General features: G+C 38.3%; 1 long non-coding RNA gene across 1 annotated transcript in view; it reads left to right on the plus strand.

Annotated features, from left to right (window-relative positions):
- The first annotated feature begins 709 nt into the window (after window positions 1-709).
- The window catches only part of LOC142600110 (uncharacterized), a 40,444-nt gene continuing 26,618 nt past the window's right edge, over window positions 710-14,535 (plus strand). The window contains exons 1-2 of the long non-coding RNA XR_012833565.1: window positions 710-823; window positions 1,600-1,705. This is a non-coding gene — a long non-coding RNA (uncharacterized LOC142600110). The remainder of the gene's footprint in view (window positions 824-1,599; window positions 1,706-14,535) is intronic.

The raw sequence follows: 14,535 nt of genomic DNA on the forward strand, positions 1-14,535 counted from the left end.
TGCCAGAGAAACCATGTTCCCCTTTTTTCCAAAGACAGAATGTGGGAAACACCTATGTACTAAAAGTATTAAGATATGTGGTCATTTTGTCTTTTATAAAACAGTTTATATTGGAGGGTACCCTCTGTTAAATGTAGGGTCAGCTTATACCGGGTTGTCCAGGGTCTTCTCCAAGTGAGGTTATGGAATATCCATCCTTGGAGATGTTCAGACCTCTTCAGTAACCTGTTCCTGCGTTTGAGATCCCTTATTACAAAAACTTTTTCCTAGTATCCAGTTGGCATTTCCCTATTGGAACTTATATCTGTAGCTTATCACTGTGCATTTTCAAAGAAGAGTCTGACTTGGTCTTCTTTATATGTTATCATTAGATATCTTTGGACAAATGAGTTTTGTTTTCAGGGGCTGAGAACTCTGAAATGATATCTAGGATTTCACAGTTGGGAGGAAAGACAAAGATATTGAGAGAAAATGAAGCCATAAGAAAACATTCCTTGAACTTCTGTAGCTCAAAATACCTGTGACTTTTAAAGTTTTTATATGCTAAAGTTCATGAATGTAAATAGAGATACATACAGCATGTGTGCGTAACTTGTTCCAAGACCCTGACATGGAGTATGTGATCTTGAGATTAACTGCAAAGCTCTTGGGACATTGTGGAACGATATGTTGGTTTTCTTCACATAATAGCACCCTTTGCCTTTTTTCTGAGCTTTATAACATCTTTTGGGAATCATGACACAGCAGCTGAGAGAAGCTGGTCGGGGGCACTCATGAGCATTGGAGTGTCTGTCTGGTCTGAATGCTCTGAAGTCCTCCTGAAGTAAGTGTCTGTTCAGTTCCATGAAACAGCAGTGTAAAACTTAGCTTTTATATTATTAGTTTCCATAAAAACTTGGATCATATGTTTTAGGATTATTATGTGTTATTACATGTTATTAGTGTTATTAAAAACAGTAAGAGTTGCACTTGGTTGGAATACAGGACATGAACTCAATACATGGATTAACTACACCCCAAAAAACCACCTACAACTTTAATGCTGTTTCAAAGTTAAACGTTTGATGCCCCAAACTTTTATCCACTTGAATTAATCAGTTTATATAATTTGTTTCCTTTAAAAGCAAATATAGCAAAATTGTTTACTGTTTTTGAATTTAAAAGTCACCATGTAATTCAACTAGTATGTTTTATTATGTGACTGTTTTCAGTACACTGGAGTAGCAGAAAATATTCCACATTAAACAGTTAAGAGACTAAGAAAGAGACAATGGTGCATTGCATCCATCCAGCAAGAAACCAAGTATGAAAATAGAAATTAATGTAATGGAGGCTGTTAAATTGTTTGTAATTGCATCAAGAGAAAGTTTTAGTTTGGGTAGTAAAGGACATACTCCAGAGCTGAATAAACTAAAACTTCAAACTTTTTTTTTTTTTTAAATTTTTTTTTTTACTTTTTCATTTACGATACATTGCTTTCAAAGTAAGTTTTTAACTTGGTCTGAATTTCACACTGTCACTGTGCAATTCATAACTTCAAACTCATGGCTTTTACCTACATGTAATGGTCTCTCTGTTTCCACTTCACATCATTCCTAGCAGAAAGGGGAAGCCAACGGTCACCAAAGGCTGGTCCTTGTCCTGCACTCGCTGCTACGGTAAGAAGGTTCATACGTGCCTGTTTCTAGAGAAGGCGCTTCCCACGGTGAGCATGAATCTCGATTCAGTCTTCTAGAAAGCTATTGCTGCTGGTTCCCAAAGGCAGGCATTATCAATACGGTTGGATCCAGAAGCACTAGATAGTATTAAATGCCTTTGGGAGCCGTAGTGAAATTACAGAACATCAACAGTGTTTTCATAACAGATGTAACCATATAAACTACTAATGCAATGTATACCCTGAGGCAATATAGACAGTCTTGGAATGACCTGTAGAAGCAGCTTTTCATACCGTTCAGAGGACAGGGGCAGCCAAAAGTTCTCTCAGTGACAGTGTGAGTCTGTCACTGATCTTCAGATGTATCGAGTTGTCTCTACTGCTCAAAAAATAAGGTCGCCAAAGGCTTTTGAATGTGTTGTACTCATTATGGCGTTCTGAGATATGCAGAATTTGCAGTCATGGGAAATAGTGTGGGTTGTGCAATATGACTGTACATAGTTACAGACCGGTCTCTAGCAGCAAGAAGAAAAGTGAGCATGAAACAGCTACAGAAATAAGAATGTTTTGGAAACCAAAACATTATATTGGTGTTGAAATGCAAAATAAGCAGATCAATGAAACAGCTGTGTTGTTTGAGTGTGAGGAAAGCTCCTGGGCTCTGTTTCAGTTGAGATCAGCCAGGAAGTACAATTCAGAGCATGAGGGCATTTCTGCGAATCTTTAAGACTGTTTCTTTATTGCACTGACTGGATTCTATATTTTCAAGTATGATGATTCAGGATGGATAAACATTATTTGCCAACAATACTTAGGGAAAAATTCCAAAATATTTTTTGAACTGTATCTCTGATAATAAATCACTTACAGGTGTTTCTCTTTCTAATAATTTGATCTGATATAGGGAATTATATAGGTTTAGCATGCAATGAATATGCAGAGATATATGTGTACAGTACTATGTTAAGTCTATTGCAGTATTAACATTTTCTTTAATATTCTTTTTATCTGATTCAAGACTGTGGAAGGGAAAAACTGTTATAGAACCAGAGAGTTACTTTCCCTTATTTTTAACAACAGCCTTTAAAGTGCCAGTACCAAGATGAATTAAACAGCCTTTAAATCCAATGTGCTAATTCAACACTTTCAGTATATTGTAGTGACCTGAAATTTAAAATAATAATAATAATAATAATAATAATAATAATAATAAGCCTTGTACTCTTCTCTATGCTAATTTAAACCCCAAACCTAACCAGACTGAATGAAGGATCAGTGAAAAATGCTCCCAATACCCCGTTATAGCCATCTCTCAGAAGTCACAATGCAGGTTTTAGAAACTACTGGTGGAATAAGTCCTTCTAATTAGGAGATTTTACAAAGGAGAAACTAGTGCTAAAACTTAACTGTAAGCATTTTAGCTTGATGTTTCCGTTCTAAAATCAGTCCAATGCCCAATACTGTGAACAGTAAGAGATATCCAACTGCAGGTGTGTGCTATCATATTTAATTAAGTTTTGCCTTTCATCTGCATTCATTGCTTTACTTAAAGTATCATACTCTTATTATAATCTTTAAATTCCTATAAGATAAATTTTAGGTCATAACTCAAAAGGACCAAATTAACCTCAGATGGACAAAGCTGTTTCCCATATAAGACTGACTTCAGAAATTGCAAAATATGAACTCTTGCACTTTTAGTATCTCCTTCTATTTCTGTCCAGACCTGAATTTATAACAGTGAAGGTCCAAGTTTGGCAATTTTTCATGGAAAAAATAGTGTGCAGGTCCAGGTAGTGTGACTTTGTCTGCATCATACTGGTATCCGTGACTCTGGAATTTTCCAGCCTTTTCATTGCTTCTTTTAATGCACACTAGATACAAATTTTAGCTAAGCTGTGAGCTGCAGCACCAATGTTTTAAACTGGTCAGAAGGAGATGAGATTAACCAATTTATTTCATATGATTTTTGCAGCATTGATGCTCATACTTCAGTTAGTGAAATGGAGTATACTAATCCATTTATTTCTCATTTCTATGTGATTTGCCTAAAGACACTGAAAAAGAATTCATGATTTATTTTTTTTTTTTAATTCCCAAAACCTAAAACAAACTGTCCCAAAAATGCAAGTACCACTGGTCTTCAAGCCGTGTAGTTCAGAATAAAAAGTAAACATGCTATTTGCCAAATGTGTATAAAGGATATGTTTTCTTTCATTTTGTTATCTCACACTATTTAATGTTTGCAATGTGGCATAATCAGGGCACCTAAAGATATATATATTTGCTGTTCTAATTCAAAGACACAAAAATGCAAGATCCCTGAAGTAAGGTTAAGCAGGAGATGGTACAGTCAGGGTTGAAATTCAGACACTGCAGATATAATCCATCTCCCTGACACATGCAGTGCTTCATTGTGAGACTGCCAGACATAGTCTGCTGAGATGGGAATGTCACAGAATACCAAAACAGGGGGAGACGCAGTTTTGTTCATCATTGCTTTTATCTACAAATATCTATCTAACAGTCTACATACATAGCTGTCGCCAGACAGAGAAATATGAATGCAGCATGGAGATGCAGCAGCTAATGTTCAGCGAAGTATATGGAGCATATGCTGGGAGCTCAGAATTACCTGAAAATAATTTGGGTAGTTAATCAGGTTAATTGCTTATCTTTAAGGCAATATTTCAGTGCAGTCGCTGAGCCACCACCTCCGTTGTCTAGCAGAGATCAATGGCATGCCTGGTTGCCTACATCTCCCAGTGAATTCTGAACCGAAATGACAAAAGGGACCCTGAAGGCAAAGAAAGTGCACTGTCATCACTGGGGAGACAGGGAGGCAAGCAGAAAGAGCTGCAGTGGCAGAAAGAAAAAATGCTTTTTCGAAAATATAAAGTGCTACTGGTCTTGCAATTACCTCTCAGTTATTCCTACTCTGTTATATGTTTGAAGTTTCCATGCTGGGGACGGAAGAGGAAAAACCCTGAACCAATTTAGAGAGAATTAAGGTTCCAAAATGAGAGATGCAAATGTATGCATATCTTAGATATATGTGTAAGTTTGGTCTTATGCAAAAAGCAAAAGAACTTGACTTGTCTGTATTGGCCAGTCATACAGATTTCAGTGGATTTTCAAATGCCCATGTCAGGCAGCAAAACACTAAAACTGTGCGAGTGCCTGACCTGTAGCAGTCTCAGCCTGGCATGAGCATAGGTAGTTCTCTAAACGGTTGGGGTCCCTGGGTATTTATGGCTCTAATCAGAAAGGCAGAAAGCTTCTGGGGCTCTGAAAAAATACACCCTTGCCATAGACTTGGCAGAAACCAGGCTGGCCATATGACCAACAGGGCTGGAGGGACATGGTTGTCTGGGTTTATGTCTGGGCATATGGCAAGCTTAGCATTGTGATTAAATATTGTTGACTCCAGCTTCAAAAGCGTGTTTTTATTTGAAATAGGGTATCCTATTCTAGATGTACTGAGCACAGTATAGGCATTTTCCTGCCCATTTGTAAAAGGTAGCCTTTAGCTAAAAGCACCGCTGTGACATGAATCAGCAGTTCAGTAGCAAGCAGGGACACAGCTGAGGAGCTTGGAGCAGTGGGATGGATGGAAATAAAGGGCATGTATCAAACCTAGAATATATCCATTGTAGGGATGCTAATATTTCCCAGGCTTGTGGCAAAAATTTCATGAGGAACCTGCAAGCAATTAAAAGTTTAGGAGAAAGCGCAGCAGGTGGGCTTTCTGTTAGGGAAAGAGAGTTAAAGGTTAGGTTAGATATTTTGGCATTGGTTTAATGCCTGCCCCCCGCCCAGTTCCTGTGATCAATCATTTCATTCTGTCTGCATCATGACAGTTTTCAGTGTCCCCTCTGAATCCCTCCCTCAATCCCAGTACGAAGCCCTGCTCTTTGCAAAGTGGTCTGCACCACCAGAGATCAAACCCAGTGGGTGAAAACTCACTATTTCAACTTTTTTTTCATCGCTTCTATTTGAACTGCAGGAAGTTTTCTCTTTGCATTATCTTGCTCTGAATCTCTTTCTTACCTGTTATAATGTCGTGGTTTAACCCCAGCCGGCAGCTGAGTCTCATGCAGCCACTCACTCACTCTCCCCTGGTGGGATGGGGGAGAGAATCGGAAGAGGGAAAGTGAGAAAACTTCTGGGTTGAGATAAAGACAGTTTAATAAGAAAAGCAAAAGCCGTGCACACAAGCAAAGCAGAACAAGGAATTCATTCCCCACTTCCCATGGGCAGGCAGGGGTTCACCCATCCCCAGGAAAGCAGGGCTCCATCACGTGTAACGGTGACTTAGGAAGACAAACGCCATCACTCTGAACATCCCCCTCTTCCTTCTTTATATGCTGAGCATGACGTCATATGGTATGGAATATCCCTGTGGTCGGTTAGGGTCACCTGTCCTGGCTGTGTCCCCTCCCAACCCCTGGTGCACCCCCAGCCATCCCGCTGGCAGGGCGGTGTGAGGAGCAGCAAAGGCCTTGGCTCTGTGTAAGCACTGCTCAGCAACAACAGGTCCACAGAACAAAAACATCTCTGTGCTATCAACACTGCTTCCAGCACAAATCCAAAACATAGCCCCATGCTAGCTACTATGAAGAAAATTAACCCTACCCCAGCCAACACCAGCATGTATAACCAAAAGTGTCAGGGCTGGAGGGAAATGCCATCATGTTACATCAATTTTCTAGAATATATAACTTCTGAGGAAAACAGTGAAGATCATGACGACAGAAGATACTTATGCAGAGTTGGATGTCTGTTCCTCCACCTGCACTAATCTCAGGTAGACTGGGATCTCATGTGATAACCAGTTCCCAGGAGCCTCACTTTGCATCTCTTTAACATTAGCATCTCCTACTACATATTTCCTCAGAAACATTCTGGTATGTTGAATTACTGGGCATAAAGATTAGAAGTAAATCTGACCACTCCTGTCACTTAGAAATGGATTAGACCTATCTGGTTTGGTGGTCTTATAAAAAGAGCTTAATATGTCATTCAGCATTCACCTCGCATCCTTACATTTTGTGTAAGTCTGAATTTTTTGGGGGTGTGGAAAAAATAATACATTTCTGCATATGTTGTTTTTGTATTTCCATATCTAGTAAAAATTACAGGAAAAGTATATTTGATATTTCTAAGCAGCTGACAGTGAGAAACACAGGTATCATAAGAGAGTTTGCTTTCTTTTTCCTTAATCTGTTATTTCAGGGAATCAGAGAAAAATATTTTTATCAGAATTTTATAGATACAAGCAGTATCTTTACATACTACTACATACAGATACAAGCTCTGAAGTTTTTACTTATTTACAAAAGGTTCCTTTTGTAGTTTTGTTTCATGGAAGAGAGAAAATATGTGGCAAAGATAATATGTATTTTTTTACATATTAGATTTTTATATATTACATAGGGAAAAACGAATTCTCCATTTTGAAAACTCTGTAAAAAATAGGACACATTTTTCATAAATACATGAAAGAGATCCTGTTCTACCAGTTCTGTTAATTGATCCTTTTTTCAACACCTAGAACCCAAAGAGATCCCACAGCAGTTGTTCAAACTTAATCATGAATTCAGCTCATTTTTTCCTAAAACGAGACTAAAAGTCCTTAGTTTTTGTATTTGTAAATAAAAATAAAATTGATGTTCAAGATGTCCTCCAAGGATTTAATTTCATACACTCGCACTGCTTAATTAGTAAAGAATATCAGGTACAGGAAATTTTGACCTTTCATTCTTTAACCATCCTGTCTACCATAATAACGCTTCTGACAGTAAGCAAGGTACTTACTGTCTTGTTTTGCTTCAACATTATCTTTAAAGAATAACCTAAAAATAATCTTGAGTTTGAGCTGCTGAATTTGTAAGCACAAACATATATGGAGTTATTGACAGAAACAAATGTTTAGACCTGTGAAAAATGGATTTTTATTAAGGAGTTTTACAATCCTTCAGACATTAAAAATGTTTGCCAGAGAGCTTTACATTCTGTAACTTCTGTAATTCAGAGTAAAAACTTCAGAGTTTTGTTTTCATATTGTATGTTTTAGTTGAAGTTCATCTGATTTCCTGCAGCGTACTGTTCTCTCTCTGTAGCAGCAATGTCTTTTCCCATGTTTCTTGCTTAACTGGAAGTAGAGAATCAAGTTTGCATACATATATGCCCACATTAAATCATAGATATGAATCCATAATGAAATTCAGTTAACAAAGATTTCGGTGCGATTTCTTGATGTATTTGAACATGCATTCTAGAAAACTACAGAGATTAGAAATACCCTGCTGGTAATTTTACATTAAGAAATTTAAGAAGCTGAAATTGAGTTGTAAATATGTTACCAATTTCAAAATCCTAAAAGAGATATGATCTGGCTAGAAAAGGGAGACACACACACACACACACACACAAAATCTACAGAAATTAAAAGTTTTAATCTAAACAAATAGAGAAGTGTTATGATATCTCATAAAATGGTTTTAGATTTAATTTCTGTTTTTATTAGCTCAGAGTAGTATGTCTTAAAATGCTTCTCCTTCCAGTTTGGATGTTAGCTTTATCTTCACATCATCACAGAATGGCCGAGGCAGGAAGGCATCTCTGGACATTGTCTAGTCCAACCTCGTTGCTCAATGCAAGGTCACCTAGAGCAGCTTGCTCAGGACATTGTTCAACTGGGTTTTGAACACCTCCAGAGATGGAGATTCATCTTCCTTCTGAAGTGGTGTTCTATGCACTATTTCTGCAAGATTTCCATCTAATATTTCTGTTTTCACTTGTACGATCACAACTCTACTGGAGAAAGAGAGGAAAAAAAAAAAAAAAGAAAAAACACACACCCCCCAAACAAACCAACCAACCCAACAAAAACAAAACCCCTCATGCCTCTATTTCAGTGTCAGAATGTTTAATTGTTAAACTAAAGGGAACACTGCCCTTGACAATCCTTAACCAGGATTCTCAGCAGATTCACTTGATACCGGGTTGTTCCATGAGAAAGAAAAAGGTGTTGGAAACTGTATTCTTGAAGTCTTCTGGCATAATCTGCTTTTTTTTTCTTGTTCACTTAGCTGATATTGCTAAAATGCTTGCTTAGTGCCTAGCTTCTCTGCAATGCAGAGTTATGTGTGTACTGTAATGTCATCAACAGGTACAAAACCACTACCAGCATTTCGCCCCTTTTCTTCAAATGTACTGCCAGTCTGCTACTCTTTCTGCTTTCAAAATATCATTATTGGTTGGTCTTTACCATCTGATAGGCAATTACCCCTGTTCACTTGTTGTAAAGCTGTGGAAAAGCCAAGAAATTGAAATTGTTGGTTTTGCTCTAATTATCACTGTTCATGAAATACCGGATGTTTCTAATCTAGCTTCACAGATATTTCTATTTATGCATTTTTGTCTTCTTGATCACGCTCAGGTTGCTTGTTGAAGGAGCTTTTATGGAAAGAGAGATAAGGAAAACAGCACCAGTAAAACAATAGCTCTCTAAAATGTCTATTTAAGTAGTCTTGTCTGCAAGCTGTACGCCACAGAGAGAATCAGGAAGGTGCACTTGAACCACGGCTGTATCTGCCTTGACTGGAAAGTGATGCTGTTATTTGTGGTGTGAACGTTGACATGCTTTATTGGTAGGGTGTTGTCTTGAAAGCAGAAAGCCTGGACAAGTGCATAATTCTGCCACTGCCCGATTTGTGGCCCTGAGACGTTGCTTTCCCTCTCCGTGCTGTGTGCTCCCTCCTGCTCCTGCCTTTCCTGTTGATAGCTTTGTCCCGTCAGCGCGGGGACAACTCTTGCAAAGCGTTTGGATGACATCTTTTGGAAGAGCTGCTGGTTTTGTCAGCTGCTGCGTTGCTGCAATACGGGCAACGTAAATGTGTACCTGTCTTTTGGGGTGGCCCCATATTGTTGTGGTTTTTACTCAGGCAAGAACTCATATACAATTAAAAATACTTGTAGGCTTGAATCTTTTGTGCTAATTGGTTTTCCCCCGAGTCCCTGTTGACAACTAATAGCTCCACGAAATTACACTGGACAGTATATTTAAAACTAATAATAAAAAAGGGAAAACTGCCGGGGGAGGTTCCTTAATAGAAACAAGGTTTGGAAAAGAGTAGAAAGTCAAAGACAAAGCAGCAGTCTGCTTGTTCTGCAGGACTGAAGCAGCTGCTGTGTCACATGAGCCGGCAGCCGCCAAGGCCCTCGACTCAGAGGAATCCTGCTGTAATTATCCTGACTCGTTACAAACTTCACCTGGCTTTCATTCAGTAAAGTAACTTACTGAATATTTTTCCATTAACATGACTTGTGTGTGTAGGCACAGCAGGGATTCATTTGGGGACATCTGACTTTTATTCCTTCTCTTCTTTCCTACGCTTTTCCCTCTTTATTACGCTGAAGGGCAATAGAGTTCCTGCACATGGGAGCGCAACCGTCACGTGAATACCAAAAGAATGCGGCATGTTGTTTCAAAAACAAATGCTGAGTAAAGCAATTATGATTTGCTGCTTATTGTAAAGCTTTGCCAATTTAATTATGTGTTCTGCTCTGAAGATTTGCATGGGATCCTCACTAAGACTTTAGAAAGACTAGCAGCAGTGCAGCTTGTTCAGCCCTTTTCTCTCTCTCTGATCTGCCTGTGCATCCCTGACTATGGTGCGTGGTTTCCATGTGCAGTTGTCTAAAGTACGCTATTTCTGAGGATTTCAGCTGGTCTTTGTGCAACTGTAGCTACTCTCTAATGCCATTTTTGGAACATGATATAAAACTTTGAGCTCTTTTATCTTGCAACATTGCTGTTATATTAAGTTTAAATAAGATGCTAACCAGCTCTTATTCAAATATCTTTTTCTTGTTGCTCTTTTATACCACTGCTGGCAGCTTATTTTGATCACAGACCTGCATTCTGTGGATGTAAAAAGGGGTTTCTTTGTTTTCCTTGCAGTATATCTGAACGCAAAGTGTTTTATTTATTTAAGAGTCCCAAAGCAAACAAAACTGGAGTTTGAGTTGACTTCTTAGACTTAAACTCTCCTGTAAAGGATTTGGTATATAGGTACTTGGCATGACAATTTATAGGAGAGAGATTTTAAAGGAAGTGTCACTTATATTAATGGATGTTGTTGTTGTTTTAAGAGGTGTGAGGGTTTTTAGCTGTCAAATTGAGAGTTTTTTGGTGTGGGTTGATTTAATTTATTTATTTTATACTTTTTTAATCCAGCTGAGGATAACTCTGTATGAGTGCCTAAGGAAACAAGTAATAACAACATAAAAAATATGTTATTTACAATTGACAGCTAACTTGGAACATGTTGTACCTCTCAAGTTAGCAATATCTGCACTGATCCTTCCAGCTAACAATAGCAGCCAATGGTAATTCACAACATGGCAATGCAGATACAGTAACTGTCTTTATATTTGCGCCTCTATTATTAATATTTGTAGCTCTTCATTGCATGTATCAGAGCAATTATATTCTATTTTGCATGATAGCATTACTTTTTAAAAATTAGTTATTGATTAGTTTAAAAAATTTTAAAGAGCTTTTTGAGTGAGTCTGTCCCTTTCATGCATTTATGAACCTGATTCAAAGCCCACTGAATTCAGTGGGAAGGCTTAACATATCTTGCTTTCCTTCATTGTTTTGTGGTTTGTTTGTTGGGTTTTTTCCCCTACCGACTGGATCATGAAGGCAACAAAGTTTTGGTAACAAGTAATGGGACTATTCATGCAAAACTGAAAGAAATAAGAGGGGGACTGGCCTTTGTACTTTGCATCTGAGATTTGAGGCTGTAAAACCACACAAGAATTGAGCCATAAGCAGAAACGTCCAAGCGAAGTCTGAGGACAAGTTGCAGAACAGGTCCATGGGGCTGTACAGGACCTGCAAGTACTTAGCACCTCTCCAGCAAGGGCCCAGAGACAAGTGTCCTTTTATTGGGCTGGTAACACTTGACTCCCTAGGAAGGGTTTATTAATTCTCTGAATACAAAACCAAAAGTGGCCAAATGACAGAATACCAAAGGTGATCAGCTTGCCAAAGCGTTTTGATTTCAAACGTGTCTCTAGAGTGGTGTGGACTTTATGGGTAGGTTTGTGCAGCTGAAAGATCCGCGCCAGATCTGTTTCTTTTTCTTCCTCTCTGTTCCCCTTGTTTTCTGTTTTGTAGTTGCCATTAAAATCTTTCCTATGGCTGTAGACCTTGCGCTAATTTGCTGTGACATTAAAGCTGGAGAATACTGCAATACTACTAATTAGGCCACAGGAAGAATGATGGAGATTTTTGTAGTTACTGTTGCAGATGACTGCTGCAGATAGAAGCAGTCTTTCAGTTGCAATGAATTGTTAGGGCACATCCTGACCTCTTTCTACTCCCTCTCCTATTATGAAAATTATCTTTTTCATATACAAGCTGAACATGAAGGAGTTTGATTTAAATGTAGTTTTATTTATCAGATAACATAGTATGTTAAAATGGTCACAATTATTTCTAGTTATCCTCTCATAGAAACCTGGAGTTACCTGAAACAATCATGAACATTTTATTTTGTCTGCTTTTCTTGAAATATTCTGGATAATAATCTGCCAAGAGGAGTGACAGATTGAAGAAATCTAGGAAAACACAAGAATGCTTTAGCACCGCTTTCTTCTCAATTTCTATTTTCAAAGCCAGATTATAATTTGTAAAGACTATTCTGATCACAGTCTCTTGTCAGGAGAGTAGCTATGGGGCAAAATGGATTTGCATACAGGTTAACGCTTGTACTGAAAGTAATTTTGAAAGATATGTCTGTTTTGATGCCTTATTCAAAAAACGTGCTAGATGCTAACATGTTAGTGCTCTGGGGTAGTATCTATTACTGTTCTTTTCCAAAGCAAAATAAATAGTAATTTAAAAAATCAAGTTTTCCTTGTTTCAGTGAGTAATTTTATTTGAGAAAAGAAATATTTCATTGTGTATCATGATGCAGCACAAGTTCATCAGAGGAGATGCTCTTTTTGTTTCTGCTGAAGAACAGATAAAAGCAAATGCTGCTCTTTATCCCCAAATTTAACAGACCTTTAGCTGGTTCCTTCTGTTCTGTGGGACAGAGACACCTTGGAAAGATTTAAGAGGCATCGTGGGGGTCAGCATGGTTAAAGGATAAAGATTAGAATCATAGAATCATAGAAGGGTTTGGGTTGGAAGGGACCTCAAAGACCATCTAGTTCCAACCCCCCTGCCATAGGCAGGGACACCCTCCACTAGACCAGGTTGCCCAAAGCCCCATCCAGCCTGGTCTTAAACACTTCCAGGGATGGGGCATCCACAGCTTCTCTGGGCAACCTGTTCCAGTGCCTCACCACCCTCACAGTAAAGAATTTCTTTCTAACATCTAATCTAAATCTACCCTCTTTTAGCTTAAACCCATTACCCCTTGTCCTGTCACTACACTCCCTAATAAACTGATACTGTCTGGTTCCTCTTCATTCAGGGATATTTCAGAGAAGCAGGAGTATAAAAGATGGTTCAGGGATGTTTGCATGAGACACTGACAATTAGGTAGGGACTGACACTGCAGAAAAAGTAGAAAAGGTGGGGAGAGTGATGTGATAAGTCAACCTGTAAAAGTAAGCGTATGGCTTGAATATGTTTCATTTTGTGTCCTAGTTATTTCTTGATTGTCTCAGAAAACCATCAGGACACACAGAAATAAGTCAATGGTGAGACTTTTAAATTACAGTTTACTCCAAGCACCATCAGCAAGAATGAATAAATAAAAAATAAATAAAAAATAATAATTAAAAAGCAAGCTCAGCTTTTCTCAGCATTCAGTTCTTCTTAGGGAAAGAAGACAACTGGGAACTAAGCACTGCAGGCTAGTGGCATAAGCTCATTTCGTTGAAGTGTACAGCTATTAAAGTGACAATTGGGAAAGTCATTTGGAGAGGGGGGAAACTGAAACTGCTTAGAAAATATATCCCTAACTGGTAGAGACTGTGCTTGTGATGCCCCATCTGTCAGATCTAGGTGAAGAAATAAAAATACATTCGATGGATTAATTTAACAGTTTAGTAAACAGCACTGATGTTCTTTTATTTAATCTTATGTGCACCCGCTAGATCCAGTTCACAAATAGTCTTGAGTGAGTACAAACCATCGTGCTAATTCCTTTCTGACACTAGCGGATTTCAGGAGAGTTAAACAAGCAGAGGGGGACACGTAACCTGGGGTCTGTCAAGACTCCTTGAAAGTTTGCTTGTGCTTATTCCTGTGTGTAACAGTATATGCCCTCAGACCTTTCTTTTCTTTTCTTTTAATCATTGTTTCTTTCAGAATATTATTTGAATAAGGGTAGAAGCGGTGACTTTTTCTTTTTTCTTTCGTTTCCAGGTTTTTTCTTCTAGCCTTCCTCGTCAGTAGTTCCTTTCTTCCTTTATTATTTGTATAATTAGCAAACAGTGGGTGCAACAGACCAAAAGGTCTATGTTAGTCTTTTAACTTTGAGAACTGAGAGAGACACTGTTGGTTTATATAGTTTCTGGTCGTTCTGTAGAGTATTTGTTTTATTTCTGAATTACCTTTAAGTTTTTAGGACTAATAACATGGACAAATGCTTGCAATTAAGGAGGAAGATCCCAAAGGTTCTCCATAATGATTTTTTTCCTGTCCCAGTACATACTTTCCCTGAAGTTAATGGAAGTTACATGCATGCATCGAAGGAAGACTGTATCCCCAAAGGTTCTACTGGAAAATTTGACAATGCTAAAATAAACAGAGGGTTGTGGCAACACGCTTCAGTGAAAATAAATGCTCACTCTGTTAGCTCAGCTGCTCTGGTGCAGGAAAGCGGTTCTCTTCCAGAGGGTCTCTT

The sequence above is a fragment of the Balearica regulorum genome, chromosome 1 (assembly GCF_011004875.1).
Source record: "Balearica regulorum gibbericeps isolate bBalReg1 chromosome 1, bBalReg1.pri, whole genome shotgun sequence".
Classification (NCBI taxonomy): Eukaryota; Metazoa; Chordata; class Aves; order Gruiformes; family Gruidae; genus Balearica; species Balearica regulorum.